This window comes from Macaca fascicularis, chromosome 19 (assembly GCF_037993035.2).
Source record: "Macaca fascicularis isolate 582-1 chromosome 19, T2T-MFA8v1.1".
NCBI lineage: Eukaryota > Metazoa > Chordata > Mammalia > Primates > Cercopithecidae > Macaca > Macaca fascicularis.
The window spans coordinates 12,671,943-12,686,731 of record NC_088393.1 but is presented as its reverse complement, the minus strand read 5'-3'; the positions used below and the strand labels follow the sequence as shown (position 1 = coordinate 12,686,731).

The following is a 14,789-nucleotide window of genomic DNA, read 5'->3' as shown; positions in this document are numbered from 1 at the left end:
ACTCCATCTCCAGAAAAAAAAAAAAAATTATCAATAGTTAGAATTTATGTATTTCAACTGAGGTATGTTATGGGAAGCCATGTCTAATTCATCATAAGAAATATTTCAGTGTTTAGGTAATAAATTTAGCACCACTCCATCTTTTTTACTTCTAGGTAAGAACTATCACAATAACTAAGGCCAAAAATAACCTTGCTTCTTCATAGTATACAATCCAGAGAAGTTTCTTGCTTCTTTGAATAGCAATCGATACACCTAAAGCAAGCAGAAGTCCTATAAGAAATCCTTTGGGGCCAGGTGTGGTGGCTCATGCCTGTAATCCCAGCAATTTGGGAGGCCAAGGCTGGCAGATCACCTGAGGTCAGGAGTTCGAGACCACCCTGGCCAACATGGAGAAATCTCGTCTCTATAAAATATAAACACAAAAATTACCCAGGCATGGTGATCTGTGCCTGTAATCCCAGCTACCCCAGAGGCTGAGGCAGGAGAATCGCTTGAACCTGGGAAGCAGAGGTTGCAGTGAGCCCAGATTGTGCCACTGTACTCTAGCCTGGGTGACAAGCGAGACTCCATCTCCAAAAAAAAAAAGAAAAGAAAAAAAAAGAAATTCTTTTGAGCTCTCTCCTACTGATACACCACACAGTCACATATGGTTTGCTATCGTATTTATGACTTTTTTTTATACCTTCTTTGACAAGAGGTATGGTCCTTATGATCTTTGGGAAAAGGTTAAAAGCTTGATTTAACTTTTGGTATCATAAGTGAATGAGAAGTAATTCTTGTGATACAAACTGTGACTACATGAGCATGACAATTTATGTGAAAAAAACACACCTAAAATTCTATGCACAGAATATTGATTCACAATTTTTTTGTGTGTGTGTGAGACGGAGTCTCACTCTGTCACCCAGGCTGGAGTGCAGTGGCACGATCACAGCTCACTGCAAGCTCCGCCTCCTAGGTTCACACCATTCTCCTGCCTTAGCCTCCGAGTAGCTGGGACTACAGGTGCCTGCCACCACGCCCGGCTAATTTTTGTATTTTTAGTAGAGACAGGGTTTCACCATGTTAGCCAGGATGGTCTCGATCTCCTGACCTTGTGATCCACCCACCTCGGCCTCCCAAAGTACTGGGATTACAGGCGTGAGTCACTACGTCCGGCCCGATTCACGATATTTAACAAATAACACCACAAAATTATAAAGTTTATTATAAAGTTGATCTGATCCATGATTGCAATGGAATTTTTTTTTTTTTTTGAGACAGAGTCTCGCTCGTCGCCCAGGCTGGGGTGCAGTGGCATGATCTCGGCTCGCTGCAAGCTCCACCTCCCGGGTTCACACCATTCTCCTGCCTCAGCCTCCCGAGTAGCTGGGACTACAGGTGCCCGCCACCACGCCCAGCTAATTTTTTTTTGTATTTTTAGTAGAGATGGGGTTTCACCGTGTTAGCCAGGATGGTCTCGATCTCCTGACCTCGTAATCTGCCCGCCTCGGCCTCCCGAAGTGCTGGGATTACAAGCGTGAGCCACCACGCCTGGCCTGCAATGGAATATTTTGATATAACTTAGCAGCAAATGAAAAAGACATTAACATTTGTTAGCATACATGCTGTTCGAAACCAGTTAGTAAACTATTTCTAAGAAACACGTCCAAAAATGTTGCTTGAGGAAATAAGGCATACTATGTTTGATCACATACAATGAAACCTAACTCAGGGACTACATTCAGCTGTGAATAACAGGAAAGGCCCACAATCTTCCTGATATAAGGAAGGTGCTTAATCTCACAAAAGAGTTCTGGGTGAAAGCAGACACTGCAGAAAGAGTACATAAACAAGTTCCCATGTAGCTGTTTTTGACAGCACCATTGTGGATGTGGATGTCAAACTAAAAAGCTTTTTAGCACAGCAAAGGACACAACTAACAGAGTGGAAGGGCAGCCAACACACGGAGTGGGAGAAAATACTTGCAAATGATATATCTGATAAGGTGTTAAAATCCAAAATATATAAAGAATTCAAACAGCTCAATAGCAAGAAAACAACCCAATTTTAAATTTTACTTATTTATTTATTCATTTATTTATTTCTGAGACTGAGTCTCACTCTAACACCCGCGTTGGAGTGCAGTGGTGTAATCTTGGCTCACTGCAACCTCTGCCTCCCAGGCTCAAGCCATCCTCCCACCTCAGCTGGGAGTAGCTGGGACCACAGGTATGGGCCACCATGCTCAGCTAATTTTTTTGTATATTTGATAGAGATGAGGTTTTGCCATGTTGCACAGGCTGGTCTCAAACTCCCGACCGCATGCAATCCACCTGCCTCAGACTCCCAAAGTGCTGAGATTACAGGCATGAGCCACTGGGCCTGGCCTCCAATTTTTTAAGTGGGCAAAGGATCTAAACAGACATTTCTTAAAGAACACACAGAAATGACAAAGACATTCATGAAAAAATGTTTAACATCCTGAATCATTAGGGAAATGCAAACTAAAACCTCAATGAGACAACACTTCACACCTGCTAGAATGACTGTTACCAAAAAGATTTTTAAAAAGGCTGGGCGCAGTGGCTCATGCCTGTAATCCCAGCATTTTGGGAGGCCAAGGCAGGCAGATCACGAGGTCAGGATTTCAAGACCAGCCTAGCCAACATGGTGAAACCCCATCTCTACTAAAAATACAAAAATTAGCTGGGCATGGTGGTGCATGCCTGTAATCCCAGCTACTCAGGAGGCTGAGGCAGGAGAATTGCTTGAACTGGGACCCAAGAAGTGGAGGTTGCAGTGAGCCAAGATCACACCACTGCACTTCAGCCTGGGCTACAGAGCGAGACTCCGTCTCAAAAAAAAAAAAAAAAAAAATCCCATACTCAAGTGAGATGTAGCCCAGAAAAGCAAAATTGTTTTCACATTTGAAATTCATGATATTAACAGAATCAGTATCAAAAACATTTGACAAAGGTCAATATTTCAATACCTCTTCCACCATGAAAACAGTAAACTGGAAATGGAAGCGAACTTCTTTAACCTGAAATAAGGTATCCAAGAAAACCTCACTATAACATCATACTGATGGTGACACTGAATGTTTCCCCCTAAGATCAAATACAAGACAAGCATGTCTGTTTTTGACACAGCTATTCAACATGCTAAAAGAGGTGCTACCAGGGCAATCAGGCAAGAAAATGAAATAAAAGCATTCCAGATTTTAAAGGGCATACAAACATAGCCTCTGTCTCCCCATCAGACATACAAAATCACTCACATTTTGTCACTGCACATATAGGTGGACACACCCAGGCAGACACACAAATCCTCAGAGATAACACTTCAGAGACATAAACAGGTGCTCGCAGAGACAAACACAGCCCAGGCCCCTCCACTCCCTCCCAGCTTTCTCTCTCTCTCCTTAGGACTAAGCACCACCTGACACACTGCATATTCTACTTATATCTTGTTTCTTGTCTCCCACCCTGCTTCAGGCAGATAGGGTTATTTGTTCAGCTCTGTTTAATGCGGCACCCACTAGGAGATCTGTTACAAAAAAGGAGATTAATACTCATGGAAAGGCCGGGCGCGGTGGCTCAATTCTGTAATCCCAGCACTTTGGGAGGCTGAGGCAAGTGGATCACCTGAGGTCAGGAGTTTGAGACCAGCATGGCCAACATGGTGAAACCTCATCTCCACTAAAAATACAAAAATTAGCTGGGTGTGGTGGCAAGTGCCTGTAATCCCAGCTACTTGGGAGGCTGAACCAGGAGAATCGCTTGAACCAGGGAGATGGAGGTTGCAGTAAGCTGAGATCACGCCACTTCACTCCCACCTGGGCAACAAACTCCGTCTCAAAAAAAAAAAGTACTCATTGAATCAGGAGATCATATACACAGAGGGGTTTTACACAAACCTCATCATAAGCCCACGTTCACTTGATTTTCAGAGTGAATTCTTCAAAACCCATCCTATGTGGCAGAGGAGTATCTCTTAACCTCCAGACCAAAGGTAAGTTTATCCAAATGAGCTGAAAATTTAGGTCCAGGCAAACACTTGTACACAGATGTTTACAGCAGCATTATTCATAATTTTCAAAATTTGGAAGCTACTAAGATGCCTTACAGTAGATAAATGGATACGTAACAGCTACCTCCAGACAATGGAAGTACTAAAAATAAATGAGCTAAAAGGTAATGGAAGAAGCTTAAATGTGTATTACTTTTTAAAAAAAATTTCATGATCACATGCCCGCAAATGGTTATTACTAAGTGGAAGAAACAACTTTGAAAAGACTACATACTGTATAATTCAAACTACATAACACTGCAGAAGACAGAATCATAAAACAGTACAAAAATCAGTGGTTGCCAGAAGTCAGTGGGAGGGAGGGATAAATAAGTGGATGAGAGGGTTTTTAGGACAATGAAACTACCCTGTATTACACCATAGTAGAAATGTCACTGCATAGTTAGTTGTCAAAACTCATAGAATGTACAACTGCAAGAATAAATTCTAATGTAGGCTAGACTTTGGATGACAATGATGTCTCAAAATAGGTTCATCAATTGTAACAAATGTACAACTTTGGTGCAGAATGTTGATAGCTGGAGGGGTTGTAACTGAGTGGGAACAGGGGGCATAAGGGAACTCTGTACTATGTGCTCAATTTTGCCGTGAATCTAAAACTACTCTAAAAAGCAAAGTATAAGGCCGGGCACAGTGGCTCACACCTGTAATCCCAGCACTTTGGGAAGCTGAGGCAGGCAGATCACCTGAGGTTAGGAGTTTGAGACCAGCCTGGTCAACATGGCGAAACCCTGTCTCTACTAAGAATACAAAAATTAGCCGAGCGTGGTGATGCGTGCCTGTAATCCCAGCTACTCAGAAGGCTGAGGCAGGAGAATCACTTCAGTCCAGGAGGTGGAGGTTGCAGTAAGCCAAGATGGCATCACTGCACTCCAGTCTGGGCGACAAAGCAAGACTGTCTCAAAAAAAAAAAAAAAAAAAAAAAAAAAAATTGAAAGAAAACAATCTCTCTCTCTGCCCTTCGGCTAACCTCGTTTCACTTGCTCTCTTTTTTCTGCAAGGCAGACCATAGAAACCAAAAATACACTCTAATCTACCCTGCCTTTCTATCTTGGAGCTAGTCAACGTGGCGAAACACTGTCTCTATTAAAAATACAAAAAATTAACTGGGCCTGGTGGTGCATGCCTGTAGTCCCAGCTACTCGGAAGGCTGAGGCAGGAGAACCGCTTGAACCGGGAGGCAGAGGTTGCAGTGAGCTGAGATCACACCATTGTACTCCAGCCTGAGCAACAGAGCAAGATTCCGTCTCAAAAAAAAAAAAGAAAGAAAGAAATTAATGCTTGTTGTTTCAGGCATCCAGTCTGTGGTTATTTGTTACAGCAGCCAAACATGACTAAGATAGCAAAGTTCTTTCTCTAACATACATCAAGGATTTGAAATCTATAGTAATCAGGAGAGTATGGTATTACCAGAGAGATGGACAGACAGACCAATGAAAAATAGCAAAATCTGAAACAAGGGCATCTATTTAAGGCACAAGAACCTGTGACAGAACAGGCATTGTCAGGCAGTGATAGAGATGACAGATACTTTTAACACAGGGGCAGGGACAAATGGTTATCTACAAGAGAATATTCAACCCCCTGCATATCACTAAGTGAAAAAAACACACCCTGCTATTCCCCTCACACCACAACAATCAACACAAAAGGCTTCTGTGACCAACCGTGTGGTGGTTTCTCCACATCAAAAAGCAAGTAATAGGCCAGATGTGGTGGCTCACACCTGTAATCGCAGCACTTTGGGAGGCCGAGGGGGGCAGATCACCTGAGGCCGGGAGTTAAAGACCAGTCTGACCAACACGGAGAAACTCCGCCTCTACTAAAAATAAAAAAAGTAGCCAGGTGTGGTAGTACATGCCTGTAATCCCAGCTACTGGGGAGGCTGAAGCAGGAAAATCACTTGAACCCGGGAGGCGGAGGTTGCAGTGAGCCAAGATCATGCCATTGCACTCCAGCCTGGGCAACAACAGTGAAACTCTGTCTGAGAAAAAAAAAAAAAAAAAAAGACAAGTAATGAATTGTGCAGCATATAGCCGCTGGGTATCTGCCAAACTGATTCGATTATGAAGCTACCTACCTGGGAACAGCAGCAGATGCCACAGGTTGAGGGCTCAGTCCTAAAAGACTGACCCCACATATCCAACAGCAGTGGCAAGACCAGGCCTCTGGAACTTCTGACCAACAGGCTTCAAATTGAGGTTCCCATGACACCCTTTTTCGGCTGAACTTGCTAACACAGCTCACAAAATTCGGGAAAACACGTTTACCAGTTTATTATAAAGTCTATTTTAAAGGCTACAAATAAACAGCCAGGTAGAGATACATAGGGCAAGATCCACAAGGGTCCCAAGCACAGGAGCTTCCATTCCGGTAGTTAGGGTACGACTCACTCCTGGCATGAGGATGAGTTCTTGATCACCTTCCTATAATACAAGTCTCCCTGAGTTTAGCTGTCTAGAAGCTCCCCATACTCCATCCTCTTGGGCCTTTTATATAGACACCATTCAGTAGGAATGATAAAAGCATGGCGTTTAGGACAGAGATCATTCAATAGGAATGATAAAAGTATGGAACACCCCGCAGAAGTGCAATTGGACAACAAGGGTATGGACTAATACTAATAGTGGGAAAACCAGTAAGGCCTGTCTGCTCACTCTTCTTAGTTTCTGTGTACATTCTTTCCTCCTGGGTATAGGGTAGGATCCTTTCTGAAGTGGGGGTCTTAAGACCTGCAAAGAGGCAAGATAAGTCAGAAAATTTCTTTATGGCCAGCTCCAAGACAGAAAGGCAGGGGAAGATCAGAGTATATTTTTAGTCTCTATGGCTTGTCTTGGGGAGAAATAAAGGCTATGAAAGGACTGTGGATGAAAGCATATATATATATATATATATATATAGCTGTTATATATAAAAATCACAATCTATATAATAATCAGTTAATTGTAGACTTGCCTATTATCCTGAATTCATATAATTTTATGTTACTTCAGTATCCAATTTATTAGGTTGGAGCAAAAGTAATTGTTTTTTTTTGTTTTGTTTTGTTTTGTTTTTTGAGATAGTCTCGCTCTGTTGCCCAGGCTGGAGTACACTGTTGCCATCTCGGCTCACTGCAACCTCCACCTCCCAGGTTCAAGAGATTCTCCTGCCTCAGCCTCCTGAATAGCTGGGATTACAGGCATGCGCCACCACACCCAGCTAATTTTTGTGTTTTTTTAGTAGAGATGGGGTTTTGCCATGTTGGCCAGGGTAGTCTCAAGCTCCTGACCCCAAATGATCCACCTGCCTTGGCCTCCCAAAGTGCTGGGATTACAGGTGTGAGCCACCACGCCCAGGCATTTTTTATTCCTTTTAATATAGGCTTAACTTTCTCATACCAGAAGCAGGGCTCAATCACCCTTGGTACCATTTGCAGTTCTCTACTTCCTCCCAGTTCCTCCATGTGGTTGATCCACTCATCTGCCTTATAGATCGCCTCCCTATGGAACACCTAGATACAATTTACTTGACTCTTCCACTGACACCCACACTCCTATGGACTGAACCGACACGCTGCAATGACCACCTGACAGTCACGGTGTGACTCCATGTAACTCGTGCCTCCTTCCTCTAAACACACCAAAACCTCCCAAAGAGAAGCTGGGTTAGGTGACACCTTGGACCCCAATAAAGGATTTGGCCCGCAATTTCCTCTGTTTCCCTTGTGCCCCACTGACAGGTTGAGGGTACGTGTCACAAGTAGCTCCACCTACCTGCAGGCCTACAAGGCATGCTACCCTCCTTTCTCTAGGATTTCTTTTTTTTTTTTTTTTTTCCAGATGGCGTCTCACTCAGTCGCCAGGCTGGAGAGTAGTGGCACTTTCTCGGCTCACTGCAATCTCCGACTCTCTGGTTCAAGTGATTCCCCTGCCTCAGCCTCCCGAGTAGCTGGAACTATAGGTGCACCCCACCACACCCAGCTAATTTTTGTATTTTTACTAGAGACAGAGTTTTACCATGTTGGCCAGGATGGTCTCAATCTCCTGATCTCGTGATCCACCTGCCTTGGTCTCCCAAAGTGCTAGGGTTACAGGCATGAGCACCATGCCCGGCCTCTGGGATTTCTAAGTAATAAACTCCTCCTATTATTTCCTGTGTTTGTTGAGTTGTCTCCTCTGAGTCTCACCTAATTGCCTAATTGACACACCTGACTACTATTTGAACCTAACTACTATCATAATCAGGGCTCTCTTGGTAGGAACAGAGTAGCAGTGTTTACTAGCCACTAATAGATACCGGATTAGTGGCTACTCTTGGATTAAACTGACAATGGTCAGACAAGAGCTACAAGGTGCCTGCTTGTACAGAGCAAGTATAAACAAGTGTGCTGTTGAGAGGGACACCTGGTCATGGGTATGGCATTTAGGCAAGTAGATCATTTGAGGTCAGGAATTTGAGATCAGCCTAGCCAACAGGGAGAAACCCTGTCTCTACTAAAAATACAAAAATTAGCTGGGCGTGGTGGCTCACTGCTGTAATCCCTGTTACTTAGAAGGCTGAAGCACTGGAAATGCTTGACCCCGGGAGGTGGAGGCTGCAGTGAGCCAACATGATGCCACTGCACTCCAGCCTGGGTGAGAGTGAGACTTTTTTTTTTGAGACAGAGAGAAGAAATAAAAATTTAAAAAATTTTTTTAAAGTAGCAAACTCTCATAAGTTACAATTTTTTTCCAACTTCACTGTAGGGAGAGTGTTCTTTTTTTTTTTTTTTTTTTTTCCTTTTTGCGGAGAACGGGGTCTCGCTATATTACCCAAGCAGGTCTCAAACTCCCGGGCTCAAGCTATCCTCCCGCCTCTGCCTCCCTGAGAGCTGGGATTACAGGCATGAGCCACCGCGCCCGGCTGAGAGTGTTCTTTATTTAACCTGGGAGCACAGATTCAAGTTGCCTTAAATATATACTCCCTAGAATGTTCTTTTACAAGAAAATTAAGTAGGCCTCAAAGGAAGAGCCAAAGTCAACTCAATTAAAATCAAGAAGAGAGGCCGGGCGCGGTGGCTCAAGCCTGTAATCCCAGCACTTTGGGAGGCCGAGACGGGTGGATCACAAGGTCAGGAGATAGAGACCATCCTGGCTAACACAGTGAAACCCCGTCTCTACTAAAACTACAAAAAACTAGCCGGGCGAGGTGGCGGGCGCCTGTAGTCCCAGCTACTCCGGAGGCTGAGGCAGGAGAATGGCGTAAACCCGGGAGGCGGAGCTTGCAGTGAGCTGAGATCCGGCCACTGCATCCAGCCCGGGCGACAGGGCGAGACTCCGTCTCAAAAAAACAAAAAACAAAAAACAAGAAGAGTACCTTTCCCCACCCTTGATGATGGTGCATGCAGAAAGCAGCCAAAAAAGCAAACAAACAAAAAAATGTAAAAGAGTCCATCAAAATGCAGAGTGGAGTGAAAAGGTCAATCACTCCCTGCAATCCCTACAAATGAAAAAGAATTAGTCTACAGAATACGTTAAAAAAAGAAAAAAAGGAAGAAAGAAATGAAACAATAAATATACAAATGACTTTAGTGTGACGAGATGACTGAAAATTATTTTACAGAAGATGAAAGTCCACATGGAAAAAATGCTCAATCCCAGTGTAAAAAGCAACATGTAATCACACAGAGAAAAATAAAGAGAACTATGTATAAGGAGTAAATACACATGCATACATGGTCAGAGGGTTAATCTATATATTCCATTCCCAAGTCAATCTGAATTTATCTATAAGCTATATCCCAGGGATTTTTTTTTCTAATGTATAAAATTTACAAAGCGGCCAGATGCGGTGGTGCACACCTCTAATCCCAGCACTTTGGGAGGCTGAGGTGGGCGGATCACAAGGTCAACAGATCAAGACCATCCTGGCCAACATGGTAAAACCCTATCTCTACTAAAAATATAAAAATTAGCTGGGTGGGGCCAGGCGCGGTGGCTCATTCCTGTAATCCCAACACTTTGGGAGGCCGAGGTGAGCGGACCACCTGAGGTCGGGAGTTCGAGATCAGCCTGACCAACATGGAGAAACCCCGTCTGTATTAAAAATACAAAATTAGCCAGGCGTGGTGGTACATGCCTATAATCCCAGCTACTCTGGAGGCTGAGGCAGAAGAATCGCTTGAACCCAGGAGGCAGAGGTTGCGGTGAGCCGAGACTGTGCCATTGCCCTCCAGCCTGGGCAACAAGAGTGAAACTCCATCTCAAAATTAAAAAAAAAAAAAAAAATACGCTGGGTGTGGTGGCATGAGCCTGTAATCCCAGCTACTCGGGAGGCTGAGGCAGAAGAATCGCTTGAACCTAGGAGGCAGGGGTTGCAGTGAGCCAAGATCGTGCCACTGCACTCCAGCCTGGCCTGGCGACAGAGTGAGACTCCGTCTCAAAAAAAAAAAAAAATTTATGAAGCATGGCTGGCCACAGTGGTTCACACCTATAATCCCAGTACTGAGCCCAAGGGTTCAAGATTAGCCTGGACAACATGGCAAGACCCCGTCTCTGTAAAAAAATACAACCATTAGTCAGGCGTGTAGCATACGCCTGTAGTCCCAGCTACTTGGGAGGGTGAGATGGGAGGATTGCTTGAGCCTGGGAGGCCAAGGTTGCAGTGAGCCATGATCGTGTCACTGCACTTCAGTCTGGGCGACAGAGGAAGACCTACCTCCAAAAAAAGAAAAAAAGAAATTTATGAAGCATTAGCACTTGGAGACAAAAATAACAATTACATTGGCGACAGGTAAAATACTAACAACTCAAATCAAGCAGTGGAATGGTTAGTAACCTGGGTGACCCACAGCCTCAGACAGCAGCATGTGTGCAATGGATTTAGGTAAAGAAACCACAAAAATACCTTTTCAGCATATTGTTAACATCAACTTACTGAAAACTTACAAGTGGCAAAACCCTATGACAAAGCAACAATAAAGCTATAAAGAATAAAAGATGCAGTGCACGGTGGCTCACAGCTGTAATCCCAGCACTTTAGGAGGCTGAGGAGGGCAGATTGCTTGGGCTCAGGACTCAAGAGACCAGCCTGGGCAACATGGCAAAACCCCATCTGACAAAAATACAAAAATAAGCCAGGCGAGGTGGTGCGCGTCTGTAGTCCCAGCTACTCAGGAGGTTGAGGTGGGAAGATGGCTTGAGCCAGAAAGGTAGAGGCTGCAGTGAGCCAAGATTGTGCCACTGCACTCCAGCCTGGGCAGCAGAGCCAGACCTTGTCTCAAAAATAAATAAATAAATAACAAAAACAAAATCAGAATCAGGGCAGGGCGTGGTAGCTCACCCATGTAATCCTAGCATTTTGGGAGGCCGAGGTGGGTGGATCATGTGAGGTCAGGAGTTCGAGACCAGCCTGACCAATATGGTGAAACCCCATCTTCACTAAAAATACAAAAATTAGTTGGGTGTGCTGGTGTGTGCCTGTAGCCCCAGCTACTTGGGAGGCTGAGACAGGAGAATTGCTTGTACCCAGGAGGAAGAGGCTGCAGTGAGCCAAGATCATGCCACTGCACTCTAGTCTCCGTGACAAAGCCAGACCCTATCTCAAAAAAAAAAAAAGGCCGGGCGTGGTGGCTCACGCCTCTAATCCCAGCACTTTTGGAGGCCGAGGTGGGCAGATCACGACATCAGGAGATTGAGACCATACTGGCTAACACAGTGAAACCCTGTCTCTACTAAAAATACAAAAAAATTGCCATGCACGGAGGCTCACACCTGTAATGCTCACACCTGTAATCCCAGCACTTTGGGAGGCCGAGGAGGGTGGATCACGAGGTCAGGAGGTGGAGACCATCCTAGCTAACAAGGTGAAACCCTATCTTAACTAAAAATACAAAATATAGCCGGGCGTGGTGGCGGGCGCCAGTAGTCCCAGCTACTCGGGAGGCTGAGGCAGGAGAATGGTGTGAACCCGGGAGGCGAAGCTTGCAGTGAGCCGAGATCCTCCAATAAACTCCAGCCTGGGTGACAGAGTGAGAATCCATTTCAAAAAAAAAAACAGAATCAGTACTGTGGTCATCTCTGGGTACAGAGAAGGAGGGTGAAATCAGGGAGACACGCCAGAAATGCCCAAGGCTTATTTGTTTACCTTTACCTACATTCAAAAGTTTACTATACTCTCACTGTGGAGATGCAGCCCAGAGTGGCTCCTCCCAGGCAGTGAGGGAGGAATATCTGAGTAATTAGAAAATATAATCCTCGGAGCACTACTTACTCTACTGTCCCCTCCTCAGTGTGGAAATGCTCCCTCCTCCAGGGTCTTAATTCTCACCAGCAACCACTCACTCGGAGTTGATGTAAGTCACTTTTTCTGACAACAAATACATAGAGACTGCTCAATATCAACTAACTTTCCAATACCAGCTGGGGATCCAGTAATTCAATTCTGTCATCACCTGGCATTAGCCCAGATCCCACAAGTCCAGGGCTTACCCCAGGACACAGCCCCCACTGCAGATGCCAGTCCCAGCCTTGATGTGCTGGCAGGGTGGTATAGCAGGGCGGGGGGGGGGGTGGTGGAGGCACCGTTAATTCTAACCAACTGCATATAAATCCAACAAACCCTCCTCGCTTTTTTTTTTTTTTTTTGAGAAATTTAAAAGACGCCAGACATCGTGGCTCATGCCTGTAATCCCAGCACTTTGGGAGGCTGAGGCAGGTAGATTGGTTGACCACAGGAGTTTGAGACCAGTATGGGCAACATGGCGAAACCTGGTCTCTACCAAAAAAAAAAAGGTGGGTGTGGTAATTTTAGCTGGGTCTAGTCCCAGCTACTCAGGAGGCTGAGATGGGAGGATCCCTTGAGCCTGGGAGGCAGAGGTGACAGTGAGCCAAAATTGAGTCACTGTGCTTCATTCAGCCAGGGCGATAGATTAAAACCATGTCTCAAAAAAAAAAAAAAAAAACTCGAAGTCCATATGATTCCTATTGCAAATGAATTGCCACTTGAACTAAAAGGAAAATGCACCTGACCTTTTTTTTTTTTTTTTTTTTTTTGAGATGGAGTCTCGCTTTCTGGCCCAGGCTGGAGTGCAGTGGCGCGATCTCGGCTCACTGTAAGCTCCGTCTCCCGGGTTCACGCCCTTCTCCTGCCTCAGCCTCCCGAGTAGCTGGGACTACAGGCACCTGCCACCACACCCAGCTAATTTTTTGTATTTTTAGTAGAGATGGGGTTTCACCGTGTTAGCCAGGATGGTCTTGATCTCCTGACTTCATGATCCACCCGCCTCGGCCTCCCAAAGTGCTGGGATTACAGGGGTGAGCCACCGCGCCTGGCCACAAACCCTCCTCACTTTCAATAATTTGCTAGTACTACTCACAGAACTCAGAAAAACACAAGTTTACCAGTTTGTCATAAAGGATGACCCCTATAATCTCAGCACTTTGGGAGGCTAAGGTGGGTGGATCACCTGAGGTCAGGAGTTCAAGACCAGCGTGGCCAACATGGTGAAACCCTATCTTTACCATAAATACAAAAAAAAAAAATTAGCTAGGCGTGGTAGCAGGCACCTGTAATCCTAGCTACTTGGGAGGCTGAGGCAGGAGAATCGCTTGAACCCGGGAGGTGGAGGTTACAGAGAGCTGAGATCATGCCACTGCACTCTAGCCTGGGAAACAAGAGTGTAACTTTCATCTCAAAAAAAAAAAAAAAAAAATCACCCAAGAACACCCAAATGGAAAAGATGTATAGGACCAGGGAAGTGGGGGTCCCCTGGAAGGCCCCAGCCCTCTACTTCAACTGTCCTCTGGGAGGAGTCACACAAGGGCCCATATTCACTAGACCCTCCAGGGAAGGGAGTATAGGACCCCCTTCCCTACAGGACTTGAGTTCCACCCTCCCAGCACATCACTGTGTTCACCAACCAGGAAGCTCTCAGAATGTCTTCATTCCAGAATTTTCATATTAACAGAACTCAATATCCAGCCTCTCCCCCTTTACTGTGGTCTAAAATGGGGCTTGAGGGGGCGTGGTGGCTCATGCCTATAATCCCGGCACTTTGGGAGGCCACGGTGAGCGGATCACCTAAGGCCAGGAGTTGGAGACCAGCCTGGCTAACATGATGAAACCCTGTTTCTACTAAAAATACATGGCTGGGCATGGTGGTATGCGCCTATAATCCCAGCTACTCAGGAGGCTGAGGCAGGAGAATTGCTTGAACCCAGGAGGCGGAGGTTGCAGTGAGCCGAGATCACGCCATTGCACTCTAGCTTGGGCAACAACAGTGAAACTCCATCTCAAAAAAAAAAAAGAATGGACATTTGTAGTCACTATCTGGCTTTGTTATTTAAAGAAAAAAACACTGTGAAGTAATGGAAAAGGTATCTTTGCATCAGTCTGCTTCTGCAAAACAGAAAGGACTGAGTGGTTAACGGGGCAGTGATTTCTGTGACCGTATCCATTTAACTGGATTACAGGGCTCGAGTAAAACTCAACATTATTAGCAGTTTGGCTTTGCTTCCAGAGAATTGGTTTAATTGTAGAACAAATTGTACAAATTGGGAAAGTCTCTGAGGGGCAGACTTAGATGCTTTTGCCTCTTGGAGAAAGGGTTTAGGTAGAGATGGGGTGTGGTGGCAGGTGCCTGTATTTTTTTCAGTAGAGACGGGGTTTCTCCATATTGGTCAGGGTGGTCTTGGCCTCCCAAAATGCTGGGATTACAGGCGTGAGCCACCGTGCCCAGTGTTATCTTTTTT

At 45.1% G+C, this 14,789-nt stretch overlaps 2 protein-coding genes across 3 annotated transcripts in view; one reads left to right on the top strand and one right to left on the bottom strand.

Moving 5' to 3' along the window:
* LOC102128900 (uncharacterized) overlaps positions 1–14,789 on the top strand; it is a 200,982-nt gene that overhangs the window by 141,923 nt on the left and 44,270 nt on the right. The window lies entirely within an intron of this gene.
* The window catches only part of LOC102127983 (uncharacterized), a 29,535-nt gene that overhangs the window by 9,608 nt on the left and 5,138 nt on the right, over positions 1–14,789 (bottom strand). The window contains exon 2 of one of the 2 annotated variants that reach the window (XM_065535598.2): positions 1,444–1,541. The exons of the other annotated variant lie outside the window; for it this stretch is intronic. The gene's annotated coding sequence lies outside the window, so the exon portion shown is untranslated. The remainder of the gene's footprint in view (positions 1–1,443; positions 1,542–14,789) is intronic. 2 annotated transcript variants of the gene reach the window in all.